Source organism: Acromyrmex echinatior, chromosome 13 (assembly GCF_024713525.1).
Source record: "Acromyrmex echinatior isolate Ae372 chromosome 13, ASM2471352v2, whole genome shotgun sequence".
Taxonomy (NCBI): Eukaryota; Metazoa; Arthropoda; class Insecta; order Hymenoptera; family Formicidae; genus Acromyrmex; species Acromyrmex echinatior.
The window spans coordinates 12,960,176-12,972,759 of NC_141864.1; the positions used below are offsets into that span (position 1 = coordinate 12,960,176).

Consider the following 12,584-nt stretch of genomic DNA (forward strand, 5'->3'; position numbering starts at 1 on the left):
ACATTCCACTCTTCTAGCCACCGCATGTATGCTTCGAATTACATCCGCTCTCTCCCTCTCAACCTTCTCCCCGGTTTACGTTGCCGCCGTTACGTTCTTTCTCCCCACCTTTTATGTAGAATATACGATATTGCATCCCTGCGTGAATCGCTCGCGGAACGCAACACAAAAATTCTTTCGGGAACATTTCCCGAGGCGCGATAGATTCTGTAAAAATACAAATAAAACGGTTGTCCAACTAGCCAACACCTTCCGTAAACTTAGTTCACTTTTTCAAAAATTTATAAAAATAATAATAAGAGTTCTAATTGCCTCCCAAAGAGCATATAATCTAAGAAAAGAGTTAAATCAATGAGATAACTAGTAGTTTAGTAATTTGTCTAAATTCGCCATATGCAAGAGTCAAGGCAAGCGCGAATTTTAGATATAACATTTAAAAATAAACAAATAGCACAAAAGTGTTAAGTCCATTTTAGACGATCTATATATTCGACCAAAATAGAAATATATTTATAATTTTGATTGTCGTGTAACATAGAAAACATTTGAAGAAGTAAAATGCACAATGTAAAAAATATAGTTTATTAGGACATTTATATTTAAGATATGTGACATAGAAAATAATATGTAAAATTTTATCTGGAATTTAGTCACGATTTATAGATTGTCTAAAGTGAACTTTATACGTGTACATTAATATTAGGTATATAATCAATAGTGCCATTTTCTTCCTTTGATGTAACTGATATCATCAGTAAATATGTCAGGGTTTGAAAAAACTCGGGTTTAAAAAAATCCAACCCAAATGGATTTTAAAAAAAAACTCGGGTTTTATTGGGTTTTTCCGAGTTTTATTTTTATTTTTTATAATTCATTAATAATTAACCAGATTCGCTATTTAATATAATATAATAGATAATTATATTATAAACTAATTTTAATTTTATTTATTGATTAATATAATATGCACACTCATATATATCCGTGTAAGAAGCATTCTATGCCAAATCGATCAGATCAATCTTTGAGCCCGATCATTTTTTATTCAATTCATTTTTTTTACAAAAAATAATTCCATCACGTGTGAGTAAGTGGCGAATATACTTTGACTAGAGTCCCTAGAAAAACAGGGTCTGGCCATACCCTCAAAATGTCAAATAAAAGTGGTGAAGATATGTTCTTAGTGTTTACACTTTACACTTTTGTACTTAAAAATTAATTCCACGACAAGTGTGAACCAGAACAGATGTGTTTGTTTTATCTGAGCTTAGATGTTGCGTCATCTCCAATTTTTGTTAAGTCTTTTTTTATTTTGATTTCACATTTCGTTTTTATTATTCTCCCACTGGCGTCCTTCTCAATGTAATTTTATACATTTTTTTATGAATAAAATGCAAGATGTAAGTTGTTCTAGAATTAAAAATTGCCATGATTTATTATTAAAAATATGGAAACGTTTCATTAAGTTTAGAATGCGTATTTCTTGTGAGTGCAAATGTTTAAAAAAAACATATAGCAGTAAAATTATAGCAATGCATTCCATCATCAAATAATATTACCGTTTCAAATTTATATTTTATTTGAAACTATATGTTTTCATTTGAAATTTTATATTTTTATTAAACAGATTGTATTATATTTCTTCACAATTATATTATTTCTTTATAATTATAACATTCCTGTGATTATAATATGAAATATATCAATAAAAAATGTTTTGCATTATTTCATGTCTATGGATGTTTTCCAACAACGTACACAGGTAACACAGTGTAACACTGTATCTTATACAAAGTGTTCCAAATAACAGTGTTACATTGCTCGACACACACAGTAAAAAGCTAAGTACGAGTGTGTAAAATATGTCGATGTTACCAACTTTTCAAAAAGTTATTTGGCAGCCATACTTATTTTGCAATAAAACCTTCAAAAATCGTCAATTCTGAAAAAATTATAACTTAAACCTAAATAAAATCATAAATTTATTATTCATACGCTAAATATAATTATAAGAATAGAATGGAAGACTGCATTCTGGTATTACACTATGAAACTAAACTGAAATATAATAAATACTTTACACAATGGAACACAGTGTAATGTCTCTGTGTCTCAGCTGGAAAACAGTCTACAGTATTTCAATAAGTGCGTTATTTCCTTACAGTGTGATTCGTGCTGTCATAGTGAGGGCAAACTAACATGAGCTAAGTAATCGAAAACATGCTGACGGTCAGACTCTGTTTTTCTAGGGACTCTGACTAGTCTGAAAAGTGAAGATTTTTTTGAGCATGAATTGTGGGAAAAGTATAATACGATCCATTTATAATTTGATACTTTATGGGCCGGTTTTACCAACGCCAGTTAACTTAATCGACCGTTAATTGATAATCGTATTTGCTGTTTAGTTATAAAATTGACTAATTGATAGTTAATCCTGATAGGGTTAATCGGCGTTGGTAAAACCGGCTCTATTAATACATATATTAAACTTGTCATATTGCAAATTTTATTGAGAAATATTGATCTTGCGAGGAAATACAACAATTTACGTAAAATGTGATTGTACATGCACATAAATACATATGTATACACGATTCCGCCATTTTGATTATTCTGAAACAAAAAATCCAAGTAGGTTCATAAATTATAACGTACTTCCTATCTGACCGATGACTTTGTTGATAACATTTTTAGTTTTCGAAATGCAATAACATTTATAATATCTAAAAATGTATCAAAAGTTCAAGCATGTTTATTTTCATCAATTTAAAAAAAAATTGAAGAAAGCTAGACGATAGAGAGTACATTATAATTTATAAAACTATTTGGATTTTTTGTTTTAGGATAATCAAAGTAACAATCGTGTACTTTCTTCACTAGAATATTTCTCAATAAAATTTGCAACGTAACAAGTTCAATGTATGTATTGTATGTATTAATAAAATGCCAAATTACAAGTGGTCAACATTCGTGTATACGATATTAAAGATATTTTATTTTTAGGACTCCTACAAACAAGTGACTTCGTAGCGCCACAATCGAAAATGCTAACCTGTTCATACGAAACTACGGAGAAAAGTGTCACGAATATGTTCACTTTTTTGTAGTGGTACAGAATATAACTGTATGAATATAACGTATGAATGGGTCAGCGTTTCGATTGTGCCGCTACAAAGTCGCTCGTCTGTAGGACCTCTTATAATCGTATCAAGTTCGTTAAAAAAGCATTTCAAAGATAAAATTCTATACTTTCATATGTCATTGGGCTGCGATACCTGATTTACACCGCCGCAAGTTCAACATTCAATCATCAATTCTGCATCTTCTTATTTATCATCCGCCATTTTGAAAAGAATGTCCAAGCATAATTGTTATTTAAATATTCTTAAATGGATACTTGGAATTTTATTTTGCATTTTTAATTTTATTCACGTTTTTCTACATTGTTTACCAAGTTATAATCATTTAAAATTTGGTAAATTTTTCTTAAAGTTTTAATATACCACTTTTTTTTATGAATGAGTATAGCAACATAATTATATAGTTATAAATATCAACAATTTTTCTCTCAGTGTAGAAATGTTACTTTTTGTCAAAACAGATTGGAGGACATCGTGATAAAACATACATATATTGTATAATAAAATAATGACAACTATATATATAAATGATAATCAAAGCTCGGTAAAAAACTGACGCGACTTAAAATAAAAAATATAAAATAGACTTCGAAAAATTAAGCTGGATTAGAATTTTGCCGTCGTATTGGTTGCGATGCTGTCAGTGCCAGTATCGTAGTATGGTGGCAAGATTTTAATCCAGCTAGCAATCCAACAGGAAAACAAGCATCGTGTCGCAGGCTTTACTTAAAATATTAAATAATAAATAAGTCAGAAGAAATTATTTTAAATAATAAATACTAAATAACTCTTACTTTTTTAAAATTTGAAATATACAGGGTGTTTCAAAATTCGCGCTCGCGAAGTATAAAATGTTATACTTTATGCTAAAACAAACAACTTTTTCCTTTAACGAAATTGCATCCGATAAATAATTTTTGTGCTTATTTGTTGACTTCAATCTGTTCTTCTACAAAAATTATTTATTGAACACAATTTTGTTAAAGGAAAAAGTTATTTTTTGTGCTAAAACGAACAACTTTTTCCTATAATAAAATTACATTCGATAAATAATTTTTGCGTTTACTCGTACAACTTCAACCTGCTCTCCTGCAAAAACTACTGTTGTCAGATGCAATTTTGCAAAAGGAAAGGATCTTGTACTTTAGGGGTGCGAATTTTGAAACACCCTGCATATTTTAAATAACTTTAGTTTAAATATGACTGAGCCTAGTAATAACTATATAAGTTTTACACAGCGGTTATAAACATTTAGATGGTTATAGAAAATCAAGATAAGTCAAAACACATTTATTTACATATTAATTATCCAAAATAATCTTCTATTAATTGAATACAATGTGCGTCTTTTTAAGTCTTTCATGGCCATTGAGAAGTCTTTCTTCCTGATGAATTTCAGCTGGTCGCCGCGGTCACATTGAACAGTCTGATTGAACGTCTGTTATTTCATCAAAATGCCGATATTTCAGCTTGAGTATTTTACTCAGAAAATTTTTATCTCTTCTGATCATCTCTAACAAATCTTTACAAGAAGCAACATGTTGCTCACGCGTCAAGGAATTAGGAACAAACCACACGCAAAGTTTTCTTTTTTTCATGTAAGATTCGTAATACAACTGTACTTTGGTACATGTAGCTGTTCGCTAATCATGCGACTCGTTCGTTAATCATCGATTAACTTCTTTCAGCAGTTTGACAACAGCGTTGATGTTTCTGTTTGAGTCGACACAGCGTTCATTTTCTACCGATTCTTTGCAATTGCAAAAACGATCGTACCACTCAAATATCACTGCACGTTTTAAAAAAATCACTTCGATAAGCCTTTTGCAGCATTGATAAAGCATCAATCATCAAAATACCGGTTTTAAAACAAAATTTTATCGTGACACGTTGTTCTGTACATGCATTTATTGTGCAATTTGTGACACTACTTAAAATACTGTTTATACAAACTAGTTGTTCTCAATTTTAACTGATCATATAGAGCTGAAACTTCACACAGAGGTCGCTAATTGTAAGAGATACCACATACATGGTTCAAGGTACGGTATTGATCGATAAATCGCGTCATTAGTATTGTCGTAAAAAAATCAGTCAGGTGTTTATGGACAGCATTGTATTTTATATAGAATTAATGTGCATATAACCACAGACTTCTATAAACAGACTGTCGACTTCGCCTCCATGTTTGAAGATAGCGCTGGGCAGTGCCATATTTGTGTTCACTCACTCTAATAGATAAATCATACAAATGATAACGTTAATGTTTTCACATCAATTTACGCGATACTCACAGACAGGACGCATACATACGCATATAGGAAATATACACGTATATGGGAACTAAACAAGGACAGCTCGGAATCAGGTTTATCTTTTTCTATCGCATTAAGTCAGCAGTCTATTTATATGTATATAAGTCTACATATAATTGAATAAACTATTTTATAGTTGCAATAATTATAAAATAGCTTTAAGATATAAAATAAAATAGCTACACGGAGAGAATTTTTTCTTACAGTTTTTATCCTGAAAATATAGTAGTTGTGGGACAATTATATTTCGAAGAATTTTTTATGTAAATCTTTCTCGTTAACTATATATAAATAATAAAACTATATATATATATAATTATATATATATATATATGTAACTATATATATATATATATATATATATATATATAATAAAACTACAATAAAATATAAAATAAATTTGATTAATTTTACTGAAGTGCATGGTAAACATTTTTTAAATATTGTATTGTACCACAATTACCTATCATATTTTCAGGATAAATTTTAAGAGAAAATTTTTTGCATTAATTATACATATACAACTTGCATAATTGTCATCTTCATGGTTGTCATTATATCTTTTTCTTCAAGTAGAATAAGAATAACACTAATAAAAGATGACAATCGTATTTGGTCAAGGCCGATCTTGGTGGCTAATAATACTTTTATGTAAATTTTACAATTTTTTCACAATTTTCATGTAGGATAAAAATGACATCGACAAGTGGAACATCGTTAACTTTTGCTGGTTAACAATCATCGATTGTGAAAAACTTTTTATATACTTATACTTATAATAAAATATTTAGATTTACCTACACTTCAGCAGAGAAAGATTTTGTTGGAAGATTACATTCTGATTATAAAAGTGCTATATTGGAGCGCACGCAATATAATAGTTTCACTCAAGAATAAAAACAGCCTTCGAATAAATCGATGTTCTCCTTGCCAGTTCTCGTCAGAATATAAAAAAAAGCACGACGCGCAAAAGAATATTCGCCATTCCGTTCGGGTGTGTTCCAAGTAGGTTGGCGGGCAGTCACAAGCTTTTTGACCCAGTTTGGAGCTCTTGCAACTTTAAAACAAGACTATTGGAGGGCTATCGCAGTCGATCGTTCTGATGCAGAGCGCGCGTCACGCATGATTGCGTGCAATTTCGGAGTTACACGCACGATTTCCGGCCCCATTGACTTTTTCATGCTGAAAACGGTCAACTGTACTGCGTAGTAACAATCCTCAATATAAAATCATCTTTTGAAAAAAGATACGAAAATGACGTCAATTCACACTCATCCTTGTACTTATCCAATTATTTTTTGTTGTTTAATTATAATATTTTGATTTTCAAGAAATCTATTATATATATTTATTATATATATATTTTCGTTTTTCACAATAAATTCTTTGCAGTGTTTATTAGCAACATTAAGTTTGGTCATTATTTATGATATTCCTGTGTTTCAATTTAAAAACTGCATTTCAAGAATGGCAGTAATTGACACATAATTTGCAAAACGACTAAAAAAATTATAAAAATTCATAGAAATATCAGATACTAATTGTAAGATTCATATCGATGTTCATAGTCGATTCTTATATTTAAGATCATTTTAAGTACTGTCTTAAAATGTCGTAAACCAATCACAGAGCTATATCAGCACCTTATGTACAAGAGAAAAAAATAGTTGCCGCAATCATAAAAATATAGTGAAATAATCTCAATTATTTTTAATGGATTATAGAAATAAAAATATCACAATAAATTTAAATATAGAAATATTGTCAAAATATAAATAAATAATATAATTAATACTTGTGAACAATTCTGTGATTATTGTCAAAATATTATTGCCAAAACTATATTCTTATAGTCATTATACTTTTTTTAATTTTTAAGATACAATTCTTATATATTTTTTAATTATTCTAGAATATGTTGAATTTATTTATATCTATATTTGTTACATACAATTTATTTAATTATAATTACGCATTAGATATTTGAAAAAAATATGAAAGTATCGACGGGATTTAAATATAAGATCTCCGAGGTGATAAAATACGTGCTAATCGTATATTTCTGCATGAATGCTTTTGTGTGTGTGTGTGTGTGTGTGTGTGTGTGTGTGCGCGCGCGCGCGCGCGCGTGTGTGCGTGTGGTATTCGATTGTTATTAATCATCTTGATCATGTCTCACGCAAATGAAACAACATTTCTAGTGCATCAAAATCGATATCTGTTTACCAGAATTTTACAGAAGATTATTTATATCTTTCTTTATGTAATACAAAAATAAATTATATGTAATTAACTTTTAAAAACATTTGTATCCCTTTTGTAACGTAAACGCCACATTTGGCATGAAACGCTCAAATCCAATTTGATTGCTCAGAACATTCATAAAAATGAACATATTTTAACAATTTTTTTTTCAATCGAAACGCCAGACAGTAAAAAATATAACAGTACCAAGCAAATGTACGTGCCTTTATTAATAAAAAGTTATAAAATAAACTATAGTTACGAAAAAAAATCATATTTTGTTTAAAATTCTTATTTTTCGTACGTAAGTTACAAAAATATTTTAAATGTACATTTTGGAAAGTAGGAACTTCGAACTTTCAGAAAAAAAAATTGCATTATTGTATCTTTTAAAAAACATAATTTATATAATATTTAAAAGGAAGAAAATTTGAAATTTATTTTGAAAAAAAAATATTTTCTGTTGTTAAATAATAAATTGAAACGAAATAAAACTGAATATGTAAATTTCTAGAATTAACATAACATATAAAAAATGTTTATTATAACTATAAAGTAATTATATTGCGTAAATGATTATACAGGATAGGGAAAAGAGGTTGGTACCTCTGAACTCAGAAAATATAAATTTTATAGAAAAATATTTCAGACAAAAAAACACACGCGCGCGCGACACACGTAAAGGGTATCCCGTTTTAAAGGATCCATTGAAATATCTCAGAAACACTGCATTAAATCGAAAAATATTTCAGACAAAAGTCTTAATTTCAAGGGAGACATAAGATGGTATTATTGATTTGACCTTGGGTGACGTTGTCAAGATCAGGGGCAAGGTTATTTTGAATTTTTTAAATAGAACCCTCCACTTTTCATTACATATTTTTGTAGTTTATTTCGAGAGCTTTTCAAAATTCCCATAATGAAATATTTTTTCATAATAACTTTTCGAGTTATAAGACTTGAAAGTTACAGTATCGCCGGCATTAACATTAATTTTCCAAGGTGTCTGACGGATGGCGAAAACTTCTTAAATGTTGTTCAGGATCATGACTTGGATAACATTTATCAAGATCAAGGTTATTGGAACAAAAATATATTATAATACATCAAATACGATAAAGAAAGACCATGATTGATCAAAATTGGATGTTTTTAAAACATCCAATACATTATATATTCATATATTGAATTAATTTATTTCAGATGTGATTGCGAGCCGATAACGTTCGGTTTCAACACATTCTGAAACGCTAATAATCCCTCCTAAATTAAATTAAAAAGAAAGAAAGAAAGTGAGAAACTTATTTCAAAAAATATTATCTCAGTCAGGATTCGAACCTGGGATCTTTCAGCTTTCCGAGAAGAGTGTCTTAGCTCGACCACTGGGTTTTCGGAAATATTCAGGTCCTGAATAACATTTAAGAAGTTTTATATGGAAGTTATATACGGTCGTGCTTAATATTCTTAAATGTTAATATATTATATTATAACTTACATTATAATATAATATTTTGCTGATTATATCAGCAAAAAGACTATCTTAAATGCCACATTTGGATATATGATACCCGTGGAAATTTTCAATCCCTGATTTATATATTTCCTAAAGTTTTTATCGCAAATTATCTAAAGTTTTAAAGAATATAAAGATAAAAACTATAAAGTTTATTTTCTGATCCGTGATGATAACCACCTTTCAAAAACAAAAAAATTCTGATCTTGGAAATAAAAAAGCCTAATTAATTTATATATATATATATATCCAGATCCATTTTTGGAATGCCAATCTATGGAATGGGCATTACAAGAATGAATCTGGATACAGAAAAAACCCACGAAACACATAATCTTTATAGAAAGTACTCGTGGAAGCCTCAAGAATATAATTCATATTATTTTTGTTATAATATCAAACAATTTATATGATTATTATACATATTGCATGATACGAGTAGTTACTTACTTATAATATAATCATTGAGTTTCAGTTAAGTAACTTTAAAATAATAAATTATATTATTAACATCAATACAATAATTAAAAATTTGTTATTGAATAAACAATAAAATAGTTTATCTAACTTTGTATATTAGTTCTGCACACAAAACTTGCATAGTTATCTATATAGTTGTTACCACTTTTTTTTGAGTGTATAAGACTATTATTATTAACATTATAGTACACTTATTGTGTGTACAAAAATGATTCTTCTGATTATAATTCTTTTATTATTTGGAATTAATGCAATAATCAAACACTTTTCTTCAATATATATATATATATATATATATGCAAAGAGTTAACATTTTATATTTAATTTTATATGTAGTTTTATTTTTTATGCTTTTAATTAAGTTTTAATCGTTATTTTTTATAAAGTATAATATTATTAGGCAGAAAAATATTTTCAGGGAAGAAAAGATTTTTGTTACAACAATATATATTCAAAGTAACTTATTATATTAAAGTAAATTAAATTTATAACATTTCAAAAATTATATATAATTAATGATTATAGTTATTTAAAAAAATTATATGTGATTTTAGAATGTTAAAGTTGTATTTTTTTTAAATTATAATTTATGTACACAAATATGTGTTCTGTATGGAACTAATTTAATTTATTTCTCCCATAAAAGTGCAATTTTTATTCATCAGCAATCGTAACCATTCGGCTTTAATTGCAATAACATTACAAAATAATTAACTTTAGTTGCAATAACTATGAAATTGTTATTGAACGAACTATAAAATAATAATAATTTATCCAACTATACATTAATTCTGCACATAAAACTTGTGTAATCGTCATCTAGATAGTTGTCGCCATTATGTCATTTTCCCTGAATGACTATATTTTTGTAGTTAATACATAATTTACTATTTAGAGTGAGTTTTTTTATTAATTCATCGATTGATCAATCGCATTGTACGCAAATGTAATTTCATTCAGTAAAAATTGCATTTGCGCATAGTGCGATTGATTAATCGATGAATTAAAAAACTCGCTCATAGTTGTTATAATTTATAACGATTTCGAATTATAATTTATATAAATATGTGTTCATGGAATTAAAATGCGATAATTAATATTATTCTTCCCATAAAGTGCAATTTTTATTTGCACTTATTAGTTCTCGTAACCATTTAATTTCAATTGCAGTAATTAAAAAAATAATAAATTGTTAACTTTATTCACAATAACCATAAAATTATTGAATAAATTATAAAATAATTTACCCAACTTTTCTTTTGTATACTAGTTCTGCATACAAAATTTGTATAATTGTCATCTATAGTTGCTATTATTATGATTTTTTTCTCTGAGATATTATTTAAGATAATAAAGATCTTAAAATAAGAACGGACTATATATACAGGTATATGAATAGCCTAACGCTCTTCTATTTATCGTGACATATGTATACATAACGGTATATCAATAATTGTTGTATATAGTACTCTCTGATAAAAAGTTACACATAGGTCTAAATATTGGGATCGTTTTTTCAACAATAACAGATATGGCTTCAGCACATAAGATCTTTCTCATACACTGAGAGAAAAATGTATTAAATTTTAATAAATAATTGTTTGAATAGTACTAATGTAACATTTATTTATGGAAAATAAATATTTGTTACAATAAATAAAATATATAAATATTCTGGAATATCTTTGGAATGTTTTTTGGGGATTTTAGGAATCTTTTATGAATATTTCAGGAATAAATTTAGTTGGGTAATAATAGGTAAATCAAATTAATGGTTCTTGTACCAAATAAATATATGCTTATATTTATAAATATTCAACTGGCACTATCCAAACAAATATTTGTTATGTGTTATGTATTAATAGAAACACTAAAAAGTTATATGAACTAAGAAAATATAGTAATATTAACCAATTACAAATAATTAATATTACTATATTTTGTTAGTTTATTTAATTTATATTTTGTTCTTATTAAATCTTTATAATGCATAATTACAAATTTTTAGTAGGTATAGATAACTTCTAGGAATTTCAGTTACTGAATTTTTGTACACAAACTAAAAACTGTGTTATATTATAGTGTGCTTTATTAAAAAAAAAAGTGTTTGTTTAACTAGAAAAATTTAATTGTTGTCTTATTTTTATGAAGCCTAAGTAACTATTTAATGCAATTGAAATACTATTTCACTATCAATTAATGATATACAAATGCCATAACTGTATCTTGTCAGTGTTGTGTACTAAATTAGTAACTGTTGCTATGAAACTCTAGTTATAAATACTACAATCACCAATGTTGCAAAAAAAATAGTTATCACAACTATTTTTTTCTCAGTGATGAAAAGCTTTTATCTATAAAACTTTTGTCTATAGAAAAGTGCGTCACTTCTTTTTATCAATAAGTGTATTTCCTTAAAATTAACTTAATATTTTAAGTGTATTATATTAATAAGTATATTAATAAATAAACCATTTTATCTCATTTATATAAAAAATTTTATATTAAAAACTGACGACAACTCATAAAATCTGTAATAAAGAAAACTTACAAAGATAAAAAAAAAAGACCCAATGAAAGACTTGGTTAAAAAGATTGCAAGAAATAATAGTATACAATAAAAAAATTTAATTGCAATAAAAAAATGATACTCGTCAACATTGATGCGGTAAAGCAATGGCTCTAATTTCTCCAAATAACGTGGCTGTTCAAGTAATACGTTGTTCGTGAAGGATACATAAAAGGATTCATTTCTGGGAAGGAAACGAGAAAATGATAAATTTTCGGAAGGTGCGATAATGGCGAGCTAGGAAGCAGGCTTGTTATTGCACTGACTGTTATCGAATGATAAGAACGTAAACAGGAGTGAATGGCTTTCATTCATAGATCAGA

General features: G+C 27.6%; 1 protein-coding gene across 5 annotated transcripts in view; it reads right to left on the reverse strand.

Annotated features, from left to right (window-relative positions):
• Window positions 1-12,584, reverse strand: part of LOC105149391 (hypothetical protein) — a 40,587-nt gene that overhangs the window by 10,633 nt on the left and 17,370 nt on the right. Inside the window, exon 1 of one of the 5 annotated variants that reach the window (XM_087412298.1) lies at window positions 6,253-6,485. The exons of the other annotated variants lie outside the window; for them this stretch is intronic. The gene's annotated coding sequence lies outside the window, so the exon portion shown is untranslated. Of the gene's footprint in view, window positions 1-6,252; window positions 6,486-12,584 lie in introns of those variants that run through there. 5 annotated transcript variants of the gene reach the window in all.